Source organism: Triticum aestivum, chromosome 1B (genome assembly GCF_018294505.1).
Source record: "Triticum aestivum cultivar Chinese Spring chromosome 1B, IWGSC CS RefSeq v2.1, whole genome shotgun sequence".
Taxonomy (NCBI): domain Eukaryota; kingdom Viridiplantae; phylum Streptophyta; class Magnoliopsida; order Poales; family Poaceae; genus Triticum; species Triticum aestivum.
The window spans coordinates 625,910,302-625,930,965 of NC_057795.1; positions in this window are offsets into that span (position 1 = coordinate 625,910,302).

A 20,664-nucleotide genomic window follows, 5' to 3' on the forward strand; every position below is an offset into this window, starting at 1 on the left:
TCAAGACGCCTCATCGGCCTTTCACAAAGCACATACCTTGATAAGATATTGACGAAGTTCAATATGGATCAGTCCAAGAAGGGGTTCTTGCCTGTATTGTAAGGTGTGAAATTGAGCATGGCTCAATGCCCGACCTTGGCAGAAGATAGAGAAAAGATGAGTGTCATCCCCTATGCCTCAACCATAGGGTCTATCATGTATGCCATGCTGTGTACTAGACCTGATGTGAACCTTGCCGTAAGTTTGGTAGGGAGGTACCAAAGTAATCCCGGCATGGAACACTAGACATCGGTCAAGAATATCCTGAAGTACCTGAAAAGGACTAAGGATATGTTTCTCGTTTATGGAGGTGACGAAGAGCTCGTCGTAAAGGGTTATGTTGATGCTAGCTTCAACACAGATCTGGATGACTCCAAGTCACAAACCGGATACGTGTATATTTTGAATGGTGGGGCAGTCAGCTGGTGCAGTTGCAAGCAAAGCGTCGTGGCGGGATCTACATGTGAAGCGGAGTACATGGCAGACTCGGAGGCAGCAGATGAAGCAATCTGGATGAAGGAGTTCATTACCGACCTAGGAGTTATTCCCAATGCGTCGGGCCTGATGACTCTCTTTTGTGACAACACTGGAGCTATTGCCGAGGGAGTCCCAGATTAAGGGGTCCTCGCACAGCCGAACTATATGCATATGCTGGACTGTTGGACTATGAAGATACAAGATAGAAGACTTCGTCCCATGTCCGGATGGGACTCTCCTTTTCGTGGAAGGCAAGCTTGGCGATTCGGATATGAAGATTCCTTTCTCTGTAACCGACTCTGTGTAACCCTAGCCCCCTCCAGTGTCTATATAAACCAGAGTTTAGTCCGTAGGACAAGAACAATCATAATCATAGGCTAGCTTCTAGGGCTTAGCCTCTACGATCTCGTGGTAGATAACTCTTGTAATACTCATGTCATCAAGATCAATCAAATAGGAAGTAGGGTATTACCTCCATCGAGAGGGCCTGAACCTGGGTAAACATTGTGTCCCCCGCCTCCTGTTACCATCAGCCTTAGTCACACAGTTCGGGACCCCCTACCCGAGATCCGCCGGTTTTGACACCGACATTGGTGCTTTCATTGAGAGTTCCACTGTGTCGTCATTGTAAGGCTTGATGGCTCCTTCAATTATCTACAACAACGTAGTCCAGGGAGAAGTTTTTCTCCCCGGACAAATTTTTGTATTCGGTGGCTTCGCACTGCGGGCCAACTCGCTTGGCCATTTAGAGCAGATCGACATCTATGCCCCTGGCCATCAGGTCAGGTTTGGAAGCTTGAACTACACCGCCGACATCCGCAGAGACTTGATCTTCGACGGATTCGAGCCCATGATAGAAGCGCCATGCCGCCATGATGAATATGACTCAAATTTGTTGTCAGATGGTGTGCAGGGTATAGTGCCTGTAACCGCTCTGGCCCTAGATCCAGAGCAGAGCGCGCCATCCAAGGACAGGAAGCTCAACGTCACCATGGAGGCCGCAGACTCAGTGGCGCTAGAGCCAAACACAGATCTGACCTCCAACGAGGCATGTGTTATTGGAACCTCAGACTCGTCTCCGGCCATAGGCTCCGAACCACGTGTATCCACATGTATTGAATCTAACCGGGCGCCGATCTTAGAGATCATCTCTACGAACATCTTCCAACACTCACCCTTTGGTGATGTTTTAAACTCATTAAAGTCCCTCTCCCTGTCAGGAGACTCTTGGCCAAACTATGTCCGGCTTGAGTGGGAAGCAGACAACGAAGAACTTCGTTACCCACCCACCACCCACTTGATAGCCACTATCGACGATCTGACTGACATGCTTGATTTTGACTCCGAAGACATCGACGGTATGGACGACGATGCCTTAGAAGAAAAGGAACCACTGCCCATAGGGTGCTGCACAGCCACCTCCTCATACGACATATACATGGTGGATACACCCAAAGAAGACAATGGGGATGACAAAAAGGACCCAGTTGAGGATAAAACTTCTGGAAAGCAGCCAAGGCGCTGATGTCAGCGACGCTGCTCGATACGACGCCATGTTAAGAATAGCCACATCGGCACAAGAGGGAACAACACCCCGGACGATGCCGAAGACAATGAAGAAATTGCGGACCCAGCAATGGAGCAGGACGAGCAAGGTGATGGTGAACATAGTCCGGGGCCCCTGTCCGATCACAGCGATGCCGAAGACCCCAATTATCAACATGTCTCCGAACAGGACAACAGTCTGGATGATGATGCATTCATCGTCCAAGAAAGACAATTGGAACAAGAACGCCTCCACCAGAGACTTATCGCCACCGTGAGGAGCTTGAAGAAGCAGAAGCAATGGCTTAAAGCTGCACAGGATACGCTCAATGATAAATGGAATGAAGTGCTCGACACTGAGGAAAAATACAGCGGCAGTCACCAAACAAAGAGCTACCCCAAACGGAAACTGCTGCCCGAATTCGACGACAATGTTATTGCCCCCATACCGCCGAATAACAATACGGCCGATCAACCAGGCCGACCACCTCATGGTTGAGACAGATCGGCTAACAATGTCGCACAGAAAAATGCACCCCCTCCCCATAAAGGAAAGGAGGTTGCAACCCAGAACCAGAAACACGATTTACGTGAAGACCTGGACAAAAGGGCTGGCAGGTCCATTTATGGATCCAGGGAACGTGTTCCCGCACAGCATCAGGGCCATCAACCCAAATATGCCGTTCACTTACCAGTTCGGAACCAACATCGAACACTACAACCGTCGGACCCATGCCGCGACACAGCTAAATATAGGGGTGCCGCACACCCCCTGTGCTTCACCGATGAGGTGCTATATCATGAATTTCCAAAAGGGTTTAAACCCATGAATATCGAGGCATACGACGGAATGACAGACCTTGCGGTCTGGATAGAAGACTTTATTCTTCACATCCACATGGCTCGCGGAGACGATCTCCACGCCATCAAATACCTGCCCCTCAAGCTAAAAGGACCAGCTCGGCATTGGCTGAAAAACCTCCTCGAAAATTCCATCGAAAGCTGAGAAGAACTTGAGGATGCTTTCAGGGCCAATTTCCAAGGGATCTATGTCCGACCTCCGGATCCAGACAACCTAAGTCACATAACCCAACAACCCGGACAGTCAGCCCGTAAGCTTTGGAACCGATTCCTCACTAAGAAGAACCAAATCATCGACTATCCGGACGCCGAAGCCTTAGCAGCTTTCAAACATAGTGTCCGGGATGAATGGCTAGCCAGACACCTAGGCCAGGAAAATCCAAGGAAAATGGCAGCCTTAACTACACTCATGACCCGCTTTTGCGCGGGAGAAGACATCTGGTTGGCCCGTAGCAGCACCAGCGATCCTGGCACATCCGAAGTCAAGGATGGCAATGGAAAGCCATGACACAATAAAAACAGACGTCGAAACAATGAAGAAAGCCCAGACAATACAGCGGTAAACACCGGATTCAGGGGCTCTAGACCCGGTCAATGGAAAACGTCACTTAAAGGTAGCAGAGATGGTCCATCTAGCCTAGATAAAATTCTAGAAAGGTCCTGCCAGATTCATGGCACCCCAGACAAACCAGACAATCATACCGACAGAAAATGTTGGGTCTTCAAGCAGGCCGGCAATCTCAACGCCGAACACAAAGGGAAGGGACCGCAAAGCGAAGACGAGGACGAACCCCGCCAGCCAAATATGGGGGGACAAAAGAAATTTCCACCGGAGGTCAAAACAGTGAACATGATTTATGTCACTCATATCCCAAAGAGGGAGCACAAACACGCACTCAGAGACGTGTATGCTATAGAGCCTGTCGCCCCCAAATTCAACCCATGGTCGGCCTGTCCGATCATCTTCGATCGCAGGGATCATCCGACTAGTGTCTGTCACGGGGGCTCGGCTACCTTAGTGCTCGACCCAATAATTGACGGATACAACCTCACCCGAGTCCTCATGGACGGCGGCAGTAGTCTCAATCTGATATATCAGGACACTGTCCGTAAGTTGGGGATAGACCCATCAAGAATCAAGCAAAGCAGCACTACCTTTAAAGGAGTAATACCAGGCGTAGAGGCCCGCTGCACGGGCACTCTAACATTGGACGTCGTCTTCGGCTCTCCCGATAACTTTCGAAGCGAAGAGCTAATCTTCGATGTTGTTCCGTTCCGAAGTGGCTATCATGCACTACTCGGACGACCATCGCCCTTCTCAATGCAGTCCCACACTACACTTATCTTAACTAAAGATGCCTGGACCATGTGGCGTTATCATGGTGAGCGGAAATACAGAGCGTTCTCTTCTACAGAAGAATACGCGATGGCTCTAGTAGCCGAAGCACAAAGCGGCCTTTTCAAGCCGAGCAACTCATCGGGCCTCAAGACCGCGGACACAACCAAAGGTGTTCGGCGCACACCTACGTGTAACAGCTCAGATAAACCTGAGCTTGTTTAGCAGCCCTGCCCCCATCGATCGCCTGATAAGAAGACTGTACATGTTTTCCCATATACATAAATATACACTAAAAATTCCTTGGGTGGCGCTGGGGGCACCCCGCATGTTAGAAGTCTATAGTTCGGCTTGACCCTATTCGGACTCAAGAAGCTACAGTTCATGGTTCATCAAAACCAACAAACTATACCCACAGCCATACCAGATTCTTTCACCTGGTTCTTTCTTTTTTACAGATAGGCCATCATGATATACCCTTCAAGGACACTGCACAACGGAGATAAAGGCGCAGACGTGCAGCAGGGCCCCGTTTCAAGGTTTCTCTTTAGATTAAGACCCTGTGTAAACATTTTTTTATTATTATCTCTTGTTGTTTCATACTCGCCTGGCACATAAAACACCGAGGATATCGGCAGTATTTGCGAACTTACTATCCGCCATACTAAACTGGATGTTCTAGAAGCAACCAACAGTGTGCTTTGAGAACTATGCTCTCACCACAGGCGCTCTTTCCTCACGCTGGGTCGTAGCACGTGCCTTGAACTCAGGGTTCATTACCGGGGGCTGTATTCAGCCCGGTATATATTGAAAAGTCCGAATACCTTCGGGAGTGTTCGGCGTCGCGAGTTTCCACCTTATATGCATCAACTCCGAATCATGTCTCTGGTCAATAGTTGGGTTTGCCCGACTCCTGTGCTTGCTACCTTACGTTCCGCTATATCGGCTAAGGTGGTAAAGGGAGAACTACTGCCATTGTGCCCTGGTTCATTCGGACGAGCACCTCAGTAGAGACAGCCGAAAACTAACTGTCATGATAATGCGAGAGCTGGTCAACCACTCGATGACTCAGTGGAATCTTCGTGGTTCCTCCGCATTCACGAAGGACCGGTTTCCCGGTCATGTATGTAAACGCACCATATTCAGATAAACACGGACATACCAGGGGCTATATAGTAGCCCCACCATCAAACTCCTATGGCTAAGTGAAAGTGTTAAAGCTCTATAGTCCGATTGCCTAGTTCGCCGCACTAACACCTCCTTCACGGACCAAGACGTTTGGTCAAGTGTGATCAAGTGCTTTTCCGAACACCCCCGCGTTATACGCGAGGGGGCTGAAGCCGACGACTGCAAACTTTTAGGTTATATACATATATACATAAACGACCACACAGGAGGCACTAAAATACTTTACGGGCAAAAGTATAAACACAGCCTTCATCATCATAAGCATTTCTTTTACAATTCGGATACATGTAACTCGAACATAATATTTTTCGAGCATTGGCCCTCTATAAAGCGGGCACCTTCTAAGACTTCTTCAAAATATCGATCTAGTGTGTCCTGACCCTCGGGTGGACCCCCTGTTGCAATATCGGTGGCCTTCATCTTCGCCCAATACGTCTTCACACGGGCAAGGGCCATCCGTGCACCTTCTATGCACGTTAACCGCTTGAAAACGTCGATATGCAACACCGCACTAACAAGCTGTTGCACTAAACCAAAATAACTATTCACAGATGGTCCCTCAGGCCACAGCCGGTCCACGATAGCCTTCATGGCAAAGTCCGGATATCCTGTGGAGCTCGGCCCATTCGGCCATCTGCTCATTCAACAGCAGCGGACGCTTTGGCATGCTAAACTGTGACTAGAAAAGATGTTCCGCTTCATGGCCTTCTTGGGCCTGGAAAAACTACGTCGCATCAGAAGCACTCTTCGACAAGTCCAAATATGTGTCCGGAGAACTCCACATTTGATCAAGCGGGGCATACTTCGGATCGCCGAACTTAGTTCATAATAAAAAGGGCTTCCCAGCCGCGATCTCCCCAGCTTGTCGGATCTCCTCTCATGCCGCTCTGGCCTCGGACCGGGTTTCCTTTGCCGCTTGTAAGGCCTTCTCAAGGTCAGCCGCTTTTTCTTTGGACTCTTTCTCGAGAAGTGCATATTGGCTAGCGGCATTCCTTAGCTCACGCGCCATGTTGGATATTCTCTCCTCACTCAGGCGATGAGCAGCCTATTCAGCTTTTAATTGTACGATGTTCCTCTGACATGGGCGCTTGCCGCAGAAGGCCCGTCCATGTGTCCGGCGGTATATCAGATAGTCCGGGGCTTTTGTTGTTGGTCTCTCTAGGAACCGAACACCCCGGACCTCGGGCGGCCGAAGAGTCATCTTCTGGCCTTGTCCTCCTTCGCTGATCGGGAGAGATCCTCTGATACAACACCTCGGGGTCTTCCGCCTTATGGGGCGGGGAAGCATGAGGCGGCATTTCGCTCTCCATCATCTCCGGAAGAAGATCCCCCGAGGATGAAGATTGTTGAGGGAGGCTATAGGCCGAACTACAAAACATATGTTTCAGATAATACCCTCACAAACAAGAAAAGAACGGGGTATGCTTATTAAAGCACCTTTGTTCACTTACGGTTCGGCTAAAGGCTGGCCCCCTTATGGGCACTGTGCGGCAATATCGCATCCCGAATCCGGGCCCGCTGATAGGGATTTCTTCCCTCGCTTGGAGGCATCAGCCTACAGGTCTTCAGGGGCGACTCTCTTCTTCCCGTGGGGGGAGGGAGTGTCAGAATCTCCTCCCCTTAATCCTCCGACACGGGAGTTCCGATTTCCCCGGATACGGTGCCTGACGCGCCTCTGGTATGAAGGCCACTCTGGGCCTCTCCACTCCTCTCCTTTTCTTCCCTCCACGGCACTTGATAAGGTGCCGGAGCTAGCATCCTGGTTAACACAGGGTCCGCTAAGTTTTCGGTAAGAGGGGTCGAACACCTGATCCTCTCCGCCTTCTTTACCCAGCCCTGGTCGAGTATGGTTTTCTCAGTTTTGTTATAGGGAACTTAAACTAAAAATGTGTTTGGAAATTGAGTGCTTACCGGGGAATCCGGATGGTTGCAGTCGAGGCCTACGTCTTTTGTGGTGTCCAGACACCTTTTTCGTGACCCAAAGAATAATTCATACATCCCTTCGAGTGTTGTGCCGAAGAAGTGCGGAATGGTTCGCGGTCCTTCCGGATTGAACTCCCACATACGGAGAGATCGGCACTGGCATGGCAGGACCCGACGGACTAACATGACTTGGGTTACCTTGATGAGATCAATGTCCTTCTTAATAAGGTCTCAAATGCGGCTTTGCAGTATTTAAACTTCATCTGACAATCCCCAATCCAGCCCCTTGTTGATCCACGATGCAAGTTGTGGCGGAGGGCCGGATCGGAAGGCGGCTGGAGCCACCTACTTTGTACCAGGAGGCTCCATGATATAAAACCACTCCCGTTGCCATAGGCCGGAAGCTGCAGTGAAGGAACCCATTGGCCAGACGATATCAGCCAATTGGCTTATTAAAGCACCTCCGCACTCCGTGTGTCTCCCGTCTATTATCTTCGGCTTTACATTGAAGGTCTTGAGCCATAAGCCGAAGTGTGGAGAAATACGGAGGAAGGCCTCACATACGATAAAGAATGATGAGATGTAATGGAAGGAGTCCGGAGCTAGATCATGGAAATCTAGTCCGTAGTAAAACATAAGCCCTTGAACGAAGGGATGAAGAGAGAAGCCTAGCCCCCAAAGGAAGTGAGGGATGAATCTCATTAGGTCTAGGAGTAGGGATAACCTGCCCTTGGGAAGGAAGCCTGTGAAGGATCTCGGTGGTCAAAAACCTCGCCTCCCTGAGCTTCGTGATATCCTCCTCGGTGACAGAAGAAGCCGTCCACCGGCCTTGAAAGCTGGATCCAGACTTGGCCTAAGGTTTGAAGAGACTAGTTAGACCTTGAGTGTTGGAACTCGAGGTGGGAGGAGGAGGTGAGTAGCATAGAGGAGAAAGGCGGGTCTCGGCCTCCTTATAAAGATGACAAATATCAAACGTCCCCCACATGGCCTTAAAATATGTCTGTTCACAAGGAATCATACCAACGGGACGGTTGGGTTACCCACGCCCGTGTTGATGAGAATCCCGCAATAAGGGGACACGATCTCCGCTTCGACAAGATGTGCCAATAAAACCGCCTCGCAAATCGGGGGGCAACAGGTTGGGAAAACGGTTCAAAATAATGATCGAACGATGATGTAATGTCTTGCTGCAAAAGCTGTCGGCAGATTGGACTCGTGAAAACATTATGCTCTCCATGATGGTATATGCGATTTGTTTTGTAGAGCCAGACAAGATTCTTATGTTCAAGATCTACTTTGGAGTATTCGGAGAAGGAACCCGCCTTGCAATGTCGAATACAATCTGCGCGCCCGACTCATCATCATTGAAGCCTGGTTCAGGGGCTACTAAGGGAGTCCCGGATTAAGGGGTCCTCGGACTGCCGGACTATATGCATATGTCGGACTATTGGACTATGAAGATACAAGATAGAAGACTTCGTCCCGTGTCCGGATGGGACTCTCCTTTGCATGGAAGGCAAGCTTGTCGATTTGGATATGAAGATTCCTTTCTCTGTAAACAACTCTATGTAACCCTAGCCCCCTCCGGCGTCTATATAAACCGGAGGGTTTACTCCGTAGGACAAGAACACTCATAATCATAGGCTAGCTTCTAGGGTTTAGCCTCTACGATCTCGTGGTAGATTGATACGTCTCCAACGTGTCTATAATTTTTGATTTTTCCATGCTATTATATTACCCGTTTTGGATGTTTATGGGCTTTACTTTACACTTTTATATCATTTTTGGGACTAACCTACTAACTGGAAGCCCAGCCCGAATTCCTGTTTTTTTTTCCTATTTCAGTGTTTCGAAGAAAAGGAATATCAAACAGAGTCCAAATAGAATTAAACCTTCGGGAGCGATCTTTTCAGAACAAATGCAAACCAGGAGACTTGGATTGGACGTCAAGCAACAAATGAGGTGGCCACGAGGCTGCCTGGTGCGCCCTAAGGGGTTGGGCACGCCCCCCACCCTCGTGGGCCCCTCTTGGCTCCACCGACGTACTTCCTTCGCCTATATATACCCCCGTACCCTGAAAACATCAAGGAGCACCACAAAAACCTAATTCCACCGCCGCAACCTTCGGTATCCGCGAGATCCCATCTTGGAGCCTTCGACGGTGCTCCGCCGAAGGGGGAATCGACCATGGAGGTCCTCTACATCATCTCCAAGGCCTCTCCGATGAGTTGTGAGTAGTTTACCACAGACATTCGGGTCCATAGTTATTAGCTAGATGGCTTCTTCTCTCTCTTTGAATCTCAATACCAAGTTCTCGTCAATCTTCTTGGAGATCTAGTCGATGTAACTCTTTTTGCAGTGTGTTTGTCGAGATCCGATGAATTGTGGGTTTATGATCAAGTTTATCTATGAGAAATATTTGAATCTCCTCTAAATACTTTTATGTGTGATTGGTTATCTTTGCAAGTCTCTTCGAATTATCAGTTTGGTTTGGCCTACTAGATTGATCTTTCTTGCAATGGGAGAAGTGCTTAGCTTTGAGTTCAATCTTGCGGTGTCCTTTCCCAGTGACAGCAGGGGCAGCAAGGCACGTATTGTATTGTTTCCATCGAGGATAAAAAGACGGGGTTTATATCATATTGCATGAGTTTATCCCTCTACATCATGTCATCTTTCTTAATGTGTTACTCTGTTCTTATGAACTTAATACTCTAGATGCAGGCAGGAGTCGGTCGATGTATGGAGTAATAGTAGTAGATGCAGAATCGTTTTGATCTACTTGTTGCGGACGTGATGCCTATATACATGATCATGCCTAGATAATCTCATAACTATGCACTTTTCTATCAATTGCTCGACAGTAATTTGTTCACCCACCGTAATACTTATGCTATCTTGAGAGAAGCCACTAGTGAAACATATGGCCCCCGGGTCTATCTGTTATCATATAAGTTTTCCATCTACTTTTATTTGCATCTTTTACTTTCCAATCTATATCATAAAAATACCAAAAATATTTATCTTATCTTATTATCTCTATCAGATCTCACTTTCGCAAGTTACCATGAAGGGATTGACAACCCCTTTATCGCGGTTGTTGCGAGGTTCTTGTTTGTTTGTGTAGGTGCATGGGACTTTTGAGGAGCCTCCTACTGGATTGATACCTTGGTTCTCAAAAACTGAGGGAAATACTTACGCTACTTTGTTGCATCACCCTTTCCTCTTCAAGGGAAAACCAACGCAGTGCTCAAGAGGTAGCAAGAAGGATTTCTGGCGCCGTTGCAGGGGAGGTCTTCGCTCAAGTTAAGACATACTAAGTACCCATCACAAACTCATCTCCCTCGCATTACATTATTTGCCATTTTCCTCTCATTTTCCTCTCACCCACTTCACCCTTGCCATTTTATTCGCCCTCTCTTTCCCAATCTCCTCTCTCTTTTGCTTGCCTTTTGTTTGTGTGCTTGTGTGTTGGATTGCTTGTCATGATGGCTCAAGATAATACCAAATTGTGTGACTTTTCCAATACCAATAATAATGATTTCCTTAGCACTCCGATTGCTCCTCTTAATGATGTTGAATCTTGTGAAATCAATGTTGCTTTGTTGAATCTTGTTATGAAAGATCAATTCTCCGGCCTTCCTAGTGAAGATGCTGATGAGGATACAGACCTAGGGTAGGATCATAGGCCTGACCTATATGCCCTACCCAAGGTCACTACCCTAGAAGCAAAGAAGCTCAATAGACAACAGGGAGTACCCAATAAAGGTGTCGAGTGCAATCCACTCGACCAATGAACCACTCGGGTACCCCTCCTTCCCGAAGTCACACGACCAGACAACCACTCAACCATACAAGAAGCCACTCGACCTACTGAAGACCAGGAGTCACTCAGAACAGGAACGGACGAGCATTCACTTTGTAGTCTTTCAGGTCATTTAAAGCACTTAAGGCTATTGTTACTAGTAACGCCCCAATATTTATGTACATTGAACCCTCTGTAACGGGGGGTGGTTGGGGTCCTGGTGAACTCTATATAAGCCACCCCCCTCCTCTGGCTCAAGGGTTCGCACCCCCTATAACACACACACACACACACACACACACACACACACACACACTCATATATTCCAGTCGACCGCCTCCGGGCACCGACAGGTAGGGCTTTTACCTCCTCCAACAGGGGCCTGAACTCGTAAACACTTGCGTACAATCTTGTCGTAGCTAGGACCTTGCCCCCTCATTCCTAACCCCTATACTTACTGTCAGACTTAGTATCACGACAGTTGGCGCCCACCATGGGGCAAAGCATCTTAGCAACTTCCGGCGAGGTTGCATTTTCTTCGACCTTCATCAGCATGGTTTTCGGTGGCTATTTGGTCATGGGCCGCGAGTTCTGACTCGGCGCGCTCACTTTCATCGCCGACGACTCCGCCTGGCTCCAGGAGGCTCGCCTCATTGTCGAGGCCCTCCCGGCTCGCGGCTCGGCGCACTTCCGCACGAGTTCCTACGGCGTCCTCCCCAGGTAGCCGTCTTCACCGTACCAGTCGGTCATCGCATTCTCGACTCACTCCGCTAGACGCCACCGCAAGCGGTCTGGTCGTTCGCAGCTCCAGCGATGGGTGAGACACACAGTGGCTCGTCAGGCCTTCACACCCCAACTCGCGGTTATTGAACCCCACATGTATTCTCGCGGGTCGGTCGACCTGTCGACTGATTTCGCAGATACTCTTTCTGAGAGCGGGAGTTGAGATCCCGCGGCGGAGGTCCTCATGGTCAACTCCCATCGCGGTCCGCCAAGCTTCCATTGCAGCGGCGATGGTGGCAGAAGCGCTGGTCCATCACTCGACTATGAAGAGTACCAGCCCCAACTTCTCACCTTGCAGCAGAGGGAGGAGCTGCACCGCTGCAACGTGGAGGCTCTCCAGACCCCCATCATAGGGGAACCGCCAAGGCCCGGGCCTTGGAGGCAGTGCGCCTGGCCACTCTGGCTGAGCGCACTCGTCTGGAGAATCTCCAACATTCTCTCGATGAGCATGCTCGTCGACTGATTCCTGAATCCAGTCGACGTCCACAACAGTTGTTTTCGCTGGAAACTCACGTATTTCGTACACCGATTCAGAATTTGGCAGCCGTTGCACGTATTGCAGAGTCTATTCAACCGTCTCATTTAGAGTCTAGGAGAGGCCTGGAGCAAATCAGAATGTTGCTCCGAGTAGTGGGAGACCAGAACTCCGCTGTTTCCCAGTCGCGAAACAAAATCCACAACAGATCAGTGAGAGCAGATACCGTTCAGTCGGCTCACAGTCCTAGGTCCCCTTTGCGACAGGGAGGCCGTGATCACCGCCAGGATTGGTACCTGGGAAGAGCTCATGGCGAATATGATCGTGAGTATGCCCGCGACAACTACCATTGAGCGCCTTCGCCCCTTCCGAGGGACGGGTCATACGCGCCTCGGCACAATGACGATAGGCGTCCATACGGGAGCGATCGCAGGCGTCCATACGAGAACCTGGCTTTGAGGCAAGGTCCGTCCTTGTGCAAGGTTTGGTCGACCAGAAAAGAGCATATAGAGAAGGGTTGGATCGGGATAGACCCAGTGGGGGCAGAGTCCATGTTTCCGGCCCCGAATGTTTCGGAAGGGCCATCAGAGCTGCTGAGATACCCCATAACTTCAGACTGGCGACTGGCGTCAGTAATTTTACAGGCGAGTCAAAGCCCGATACTTGGCTCGAAGCCTACCGAGTGGCTATGCACATCAGTGGCGGCAATGATGAGGTGGCCATGAAGCACCTTCCTCTGATGCTTGAAGGGTCTGCCAAAGCTTGGCTGACTCAGTTGGCCCCTGGGAGTATTTTGAGTTGGGATGAGTTAGGCCGCGTGTTCACCAGAATGTTTGAGGGCACTTGCAAGAGACCTGCCGGTCTACCAGAGCTGCAGCATTGCATGCAGAAACCAAATGAAACCCTGAGGGACTATGTCCAGAGATGGATCACTCTGCACCACACAATGGAAAATGTGTCAGATCACCAAGCAGTCTGTGCTGTCAAGGAAGGCGTTCGCTACAAAGAGCTCGTTCTGAAATTCGGTCGGACATGAGATATGTCTTTGACTCGGATGATGGAGATTGCTACCAAATACACTAACGGCAAAGAGGAAGACCGACTCTCGAGTGGCAAGCACAAAACAGTCGCCCAGGACACCGGAGCAGGAAATTCCAGTCGGATGCAGAATCGAAAGGCTGAGGCAGCAGGTCCAGCCGAGGAAGCGGTGTTAAATCAAGGAAAGTTCAAAGGAAAACCTAAAGGGCCTTGGACCCCCAAGAAGGTGAAGGATCAGGAAGGAAATGATGTGATGGATTTGCCGTGTCATATTCACACCAAGAAAGATGAGGAGGGGAACCTGATTCTCCCCAAGCATACCACTCGACAATGTCGACTCCTAATCCAGAGCTTCCGAGAGAGTAAACCCAGTGATACGGACAAAGAGCATGAGAAGGAAGAAGAGGATAAGGATGATGATAGTGGATATCCCAATGTCAATGCCACCTTGGTGATTTTTGCCGATATCAAGAGCAAAAGTCGACTGAAGGTCATTAAACGAGAAGTAAACATGGTTGCTCCAGCAACGCCGAGATATTTGAAGTGGTCAAAGGTCCCCATTACATTCGACCAGTCCGACCACCCGGCACGCGTACCTACCCCTAGGGGGCAGGCGATGGTGGTCGACCCAGTCGTGGGAGGCACCAGACTGACTAAGGTCCCGATGGATGGTGGCAGTGGCCTGAATATTATGTATGCTGAAGCTCTCAAAGGAATGGGCATCCCGATGTCCAAACTTAGCGAGAGTAACATGCGGTTCCATGGGATCATACCAGGAAAGAAAGTCGAATCACTCAGCCAGATCACTCTCGATGTGGTTTTCGACGATGAGAAGAATTTGCACAAGGAGAAGTTGACGTTTGAGATAGTGGATTTCCAGAGTGCATATCATGCCATTCTGGGCAGACTTGCTTATGCTAGATTTCCAGAGTGCATCTCAAAATGAAGATGCCTGGTCTTAGAGGCATAATAATGGTTTCCGGTAACCGTCAGAGAGCAGAAGACTGTCTTTAGGATGGAGCAAAAATAGCAGATGAGCAGATGGCAGTGGTAGAGTTCCAAGAATATTAGAAGATGGCAGATCCGAGTGATTTGCTGTGTGCTAAGAGGCCTGCCTCAGAGTCCGCATTCCAGTCGGCCAGGGAGACCAAGCCAGTCCATGTCCACCCAACCGATCCCAATGCCGCTCCGACCCATATCTCGACGACACTCGGCAGCAAATAGGAAGAAGCGCTCATCCAGCTCCTCCGTGAGAACTGGGACATCTTTGCATGGAAACCATCTGACATGCCAGGTGTACCCAGGGGGCTGGTTGAGCACCGTTTGCGGGTAGATCTGAAAGTAAAACCCGTCAAAGAGCACCTCCGTCGATCCGCCACGGAGAAGAGAAAGGCCATTGGCGAGGAAGTGGCTCGGCTCCTGGCCGCAGAGTTCATCCACGAGATTTACCACTCCGAGTGGCTCACCAATGTTGTTATGGTTCCCAAGGACAATTCACTCCGAATGTGTATTGACTTCAAACACATCAATCGGGCCTGCCCGAAAGACCATTTTCCTCTACCCTGCATCGACCATATTGTCGACTCAACTGCGGGATGTGAGCGACTGTCCTTTCTGGACGCTTATTCCGGATACCATCAGATTCGACTGTATGGACCCAACAAAATAAAAACAGCTTTCATCACCCCGATTGGGTGTTTTTGCTATGTCACTATGCCCTTCGGCCTCAAGAATGCTGGTGCCACATTCATGTGCATGATCCAGAAGTGCCTGCTCACTCAAATTAGTCGAAATGTGGAAGCATACATGGACGACATAGTGGTTAAGTCATGCAAAGGTTCCGACCTGCTGACTGACCTTGCTGAAACCTTTGCCAACCTGAGAAGGTATGATATCAAGCTTTATCCGTCTAAGTGCACATTTGGAGTCCCAAGCGGAAAGTTACTCAGTTTTCTCGTTTTCGAACGAGGGATCGATGCAAACCCAGAAAAGATTGGTACAATCCTCCGAATGAAACGCACGGTGCACGTGAAAGACGTTCAGAAGCTTACTGGTTGCTTGGCTGCTTTGAGCCGATTCATCTCACGCCTCGGTGAAAAGGCACTGCCTCTTTACCGACTGATGAAGAAGTCTGACAAGTTCGAGTGGAATGACAAAGCTGAAGCAGCGTTTGCAGAGCTCAAAGCCCTGCTTTCCACCCAGACGGTGCTTGCTGCTCCGGTTAGCAAAGAGCCTCTGCTGCTTTACATCGCAGCCACAGGACAAGTTGTTAGCACAGTGCTCACGGTCGAGCAGGAAGAAGAAGGCAAGGCCTTCAAAGTTCAGCGCCCCGTGTATTACATTTCAGAAGTCTTAACCCCATCCAAGCAGAGATATCCCCACTATCAGAAGATTGCTTATGGGATTTACCTGACCGCAAAGAAGGTTGCACACTATTTCTCTAATCACTCAATTTCAGTCATCAGCGATGGTCTATTACCAGAGATTCTGAATAACAGATATGCAACTGGTCGAGTGGCAAAGTGGGAGATTGAACTTATTCCTTTGGATATCAAGTTTGAGGCAAAGAAGGCCATTAAGTCTCAAGCAATTGCAGATTTCCTCACAGAGTGGACTAAACAACAACAGCTGATCCAAATTCAGTCGGAACATTGGACCATGTTCTTTAATGGATCCAAGATGGTAAATGGCTCTGGCACAGGAGTGGTTTTAGTGTCCCCACAAAGAAACAAGCTTAGTTATGTCCTGCAGATTCACTTTGACTCTTCAAGAAATGAAGATGAGTATTAGGCGCTACTATATGGGTTGCGTATGGCCATTTCACTCGGCGTCCAGCGCCTGATGGTTTATGGTGACTCAGATTTAGTGCTAACCAAGTAATGAAGGAATGGGACGTCAGGAGTCCCGCAATGACAGGTTACTGCAATGCAGTGAGAAAGCTAGAGAGGAAGTTTGAGGGGTTGGAGCTCCACCACATACCATGAATCAAAAACCAAGCTGCTGATGATCTTGCAAAGATAGGTTCCACTCAGAAGCCTATCCCCAACAATGTGTTCTTGGAGCATCTACATACCCCGTCAGTACAAGAAGATCCCTTCAAGGAAGAGCCCCCGCAATCGATAAGTCCAACCAACCTGACTGAGATAGAGGTTCCAGCCGTGATTGACCTAATCATGGAAGTCTTGGTGGTCACCCCCAATTGGACAGTACCGTACATCGCATATATTCTCATAAAAGAGCTCCCATAGGATGAAGACGAGGCTCGCCAAATAGTCCGTCGATCCAAAGCTTTCACGGTATTGAAGGGGCAACTTTACAGAGAAAGTGTCACAGGAGTAGACCAACACTGCATCACCCCGGAAGAAGGTTAGGTGATCCTAAATGATATCCACTTGGGGACCTGTGGTCACCATGCGTCCTCTCGGACCATCGTGGCCAAAGCATACCGAGCAGGATTTTATTGGCCTCAAGAAAATGAGATGGAAAAACATATAGTCGACAAGTGCGCAGGTTGCCAGTTTTACTCCAAAATGTCTCACAAGCCTGCATCTGCCCTGAAGACTATTCCACTCGTCTGGCTGTTTGTAGTCTGGGGATTGGATATGGGCGGTCCCTTCAAAACTGGCAAGAGTGGCTTCACCCATTTGCTCGTAGCAGTCTACAAGTTTACTAAGTGGATCGAAGCCAAGCCCATCAAGAACCTTGGAGCAGGCACTGCTATCAGTTTAATCAGAGAGTTGATATTCAGATATGGAGTTCCTCACAGCATCATCACGGATAACGGCTCCAACTTTGATTCTGATGAGTTCAAGGCGTTCTATGCATCTCAAGGCACTCGGTTCAACTACGCGTCTGTCGCGCACCCGCAGTTGAATGGACAGGCTGAAAGGGCGAATTGCTTGATCCTTCAGGGGTTAAAGCCTCGACTGATGCGTGATCTTAAGCATGCTGCTGGAGCTTGGGTGAGCGAAATACCATCAGCCCTATGGGGGCTGAGAACAACACCCAACTGGTCGACTGATCAAACCCCTTTCTTCCTGGTGTATGGCGCTAAGGCGGTGCTTCCGAGCGACTTGCTACACAATGCTCCTAGAGTTGAAATGTTCTCAAAAGCCGAAGCAGAGCAAGCACGCGAAGATGCAGTCGATCTCTTGGAGGAAGAACGCGAGATGGCTTTGGTTCAGTCGACCATTTATTAGCAGGATTTGCGTCGATTCCACGCCCGCAATGTCAGAGGTCGAGTGTTTCAGGAGGGAGACCTTGTGCTCTGAGTGGTTCAGAAACGACCTCACAATCTCGCTCCGGCCTGGGAAGGTCCCTTCATCATCACCAAGGTGCTTCACAATGGAGCATATCACATCTACAACATAGCCAAGAAAATGGATGAGCCACGTGCATGGAACATGGAGCTGCTTCGTCCTTTCTATACCTAGAATCACTTGACCCGACGAGTTGTAATAAAAGCACTTCAGATTATTTTCCAAAGACAAGATCTTTAAAGTATCTTAATGATTGGTTTCTCGTAATCACTTGTGTCCAAATCCTCCAGTGGGTGGCTTAGCCGCGAACCCGATTCGCCTAAGTTAAAAAAACACTCCGAGTGGAGAGCAATCCTCCCACTCGGGGGCTTAGTTGCGACCCCGTAATCGTCTAAGTAAAAAACACTTCAAGTGGAGAGCAATTCTCCCACTCGGGGGGCTTAGCTGCGACCCCGTAATTGCCTAAGTTAAAAAACACTCTGAGTGGAGAGCAATCCTCCCACTCGAGGGCTTAGCTGCAACCCTGTAATCGCCTAAGTGAAAAAACACTCCGAGTGGAGAGCAATCCTCCCACTCGGGGGGCTTAGCTGCGACCCCGTAATCGCCTAAGTTAAAAAACACTCCGAGTGGAGAGCAATCCTCCCACTCAGGGGGCTTAGCTGCGACCCCGTAATCGCCTAAGTTAAAAACACTCCGAGTGGAGAGCAATCCTCCCACTCGGGCGCTTAGCTGCGACCCCATAATCGCCTAAGTTAAAAAACACTCCAAGTGGAGAGCAATCCTCCCACTCGAGGGCTTGGTTGCAACCCCGTAATCACCTAAGTTAAAAACACTCTGAGTGGAGAGAAATCCTCCCACTCGGGGGGCTTAGCTGCGACCCCGTAATCGCCTAAGTTAAAAACACTTCGAGTGGAGAGCGATCCTCCCACTCGGGAGCTCAACTGCGACCCCATAATCTCCTAAGTTAAAAAACACTCCGAGTGGAGAGAAATCCTCTTACTCGGGGGCTTAGCTGCGACCCTGTAATCGCCTAAGTTAAAAACACTCTGAGTGGAGAGCGATCCTCCCACTCGGGAGCTTAGCTATGACCCCAGAATCGCTTAAGTTAAAAAACACTCCGAGTGGAGAGCAATCCTCCCACTCGGGGGCTTAGCTGCGACCCGGTAATCGCCTAAGTTAAAAACAGTCTGCGACCCCGTAATCGCCTAAGTCACAAATATGCTATGAGCTCCGCCACAAATACAATGTTTCGTCCCTATCCGCAAGGACGATGAGGCGTCGACTGAGCATTACCTCTGAGCTATGCCACAAGTACAATGTTCCGTCCCTATCCGCAAGGACGACAAGGCGTCGACTGAGCACCACCTCTGAGCTACACCACAAGTACAATGTTCCATCCCTATCCGCAAGGATGACAAGGTGTCGACTGAACACCGCGACTGAGCTCCGTCACAAGTACAAAGTATTTTCATTCGGCAAAGGGTAATAAGATCAAGTCCAGTCGGAACCAAAGGACAATCAGAAACAGTTTAAAAAACAGAGCAAAAACAATGATATTCAAAGAAATCCAAGTTCAGATAAACCCTGCAAAATTTAGAACCGCAGCGGGCAGGAGTACTCAGGCATCAAGCCTGAATGAGTTTAATGATTACATGATCACTCGGCATTCTGAGGCAAATAAAGGTGGGGCCCAATGTTTTTTGGTCACTCGTCAGGAGAAGGGCTGGCTGGATCACAGAAACTGTCAAGATCAATGCTGTCTGCAATGCGAGTGGAAGCTTCAAGGAAAGTGTCCATGAAGGACTGGAAAGTGTGCTTCTTGGTCTTCACAACCTTGAGGGCCGCCAGCTTGTCTTCTTTGGCATCTTTGCAGTGCACTCGGACCAATGGCATTGCAACGTCAACGCCATAGCGAGCGGACGATTTATTCCATTCTTGCACTCGGCCAGGGATCTGATTCAGTCGAGTCATCAACCACTCGAGATCTTGTGAAAGTTCCGCCTGAGGCCAGAGTTCAGCATCAACCCGAGTCATCACTGCCTTTAGTTGGGCAAGATAAGTAACAGCGTTGTCCATGCATGATTCCAACCGCAGCAAGTTCATCGCAACATCATCTTTAACAGGACAATTGATGGGGTCGAGACCCGTCTTGACCCGCCCAGTCTCAGCCTCAAAGTCCTGACAAAGTTCTGCACAGTCAGAAAAAATGGTGAGTCGACAGTATGACAAGACGTACCAATCGACATCGGCTAATCAATTGAACGTAATACCTTCAAGCTTTAGGACCAGTTTTGCAGCAAGTTGTCCCAGATAGGACTCCAGCTCGACCTTCTTGGCTTTGAGGCTTCCAACTTCATTCGATAAGTTCTCCTTTCCCTTCTTTAGTTGCTCGACCTCCCGATTGGCCTCAGAGACGGCAGTCTTCAGCTTTGAGTTCTCCTCTTCTAACTTGCTGACTAAAGCCAGCTTCTTGTCCGCAAGCATTGTCTTCCCTCGCGCCTCCTTCTAAGCTGCAACAAGATCCCGATCCTTCTTCTCCAGAGCCTCCTTCATTTTCTCTAAATAACGGTCTTCAAACGAGCTTGAAGTTGACGGTTTTCACTACGCACATTTGTTCGAGTGAAGCCACTCGGTTCAAAGAGACTAAAAGGAGAAACACGGTGGAGTGTGAGTCACAAGGTGGACAGTTGACGATTGGTTACCTCCCATGATAGTCGCTTCGTCCTGAGCAGTCTTGAGGTTCTTCTTGGCCAGCTCCAGATCAAGACTAAGGCTTAATTTTTTCTTGTTCAGTTCGGAAAGTTGAGCCCCAAGTACACACGACTGTCGGTTTCAAAACCGGCGGATCTCGGGTAGGGGGTCCCGATCTGTGCGTCTTAGGCTGATGGTAATAGGAAGCAAGGGACACAATGTTTACCCAGGTTTGGGCCCTCTCGAT